We start from the raw sequence: 999 nt of genomic DNA, 5'->3' as shown, positions 1-999 counted from the left end.
GAGAAGTGGACGACGGGGTCGCTCGACGTGTCGGTGGGTGTCGAGGTTGGTGAACTAGTTGGCACCACCCAGGTAGTCGTGTGAGCACACACCCTTGGGGGGCTCCCGTACTGAGTGTGATGGTGCCTGATGTGTTGTTGCCGACCCGTACAGATTGGGGTCTGGCAGTGAGGAAGTCCAGCAGCCAATTGCAGAGAAAGGGGCCGAGGCCCAGGTTATTTAGCTTGCAAACCAGCTGCTGGGGGATGATAGTGTTGAACGCTGAGCTAAAGTCTATGAACAGCATCCTAACATAAGAGTTTTTAGTGTCCAGGTGGGTGAGCGCTGGGTGAAGAGCAGAGGAGATAGCATCCTCAGTGGACTGTGCATGTTTATCCAGTAAATTGCTAAAAATGTGCATGTCGTATTTATAATTATTTGTTTTCAGGATACAACACATCATTCTTTAGCTGTTCTGCTTGTGTCAGCGAGCAGCCAGTTTGTGTTGAGTAGGGATTAAGACTCTCACAGATTACGACCCAAGTGAACTAAACAAAAAATGTAATTCACTGCACAACTTGCAATGAACAGCGATTGTGGAATTTAGTCTGCATTTACTTGCTTACTTTATTGCATAAAGCAGTCCAGTTATAAAATGATATCACTGCATTAACTTTTACTGGATTTGATCTATACAAAAAGGGGCTTTTCCTTTATACTAGATCAAATATATCTGCTTCAATTCATTGCTGTAAGGTTAAGAAACAGGAGGGATAGATGTAAAAGATAAGCAGTCTCATTCTAAATGAGCCGCCTTTGATACATACAATGCATTAGTTTAGTTCTGCGAAATCAAACTGTTTTTTTTATTAGAAAGAAGAACTTTTTTAAAGGCTTCCATCCAAAAATGGCTCATCCTCTATTTGCACGTTTCCTACTTCTCTTGTACAAGTTTCTATTTGGGATTCTGAAAACAAACCACAATGTATTCTGGCACTTTCATGATTGATTCCCCCACCC

Source organism: Notothenia coriiceps, unplaced genomic scaffold, assembly GCF_000735185.1.
Source record: "Notothenia coriiceps isolate Sejong01 unplaced genomic scaffold, NC01 NC01_scaffold00000290, whole genome shotgun sequence".
NCBI classification, from domain to species: domain Eukaryota; kingdom Metazoa; phylum Chordata; class Actinopteri; order Perciformes; family Nototheniidae; genus Notothenia; species Notothenia coriiceps.
Note: the sequence above shows the minus strand (reverse complement) of the source record.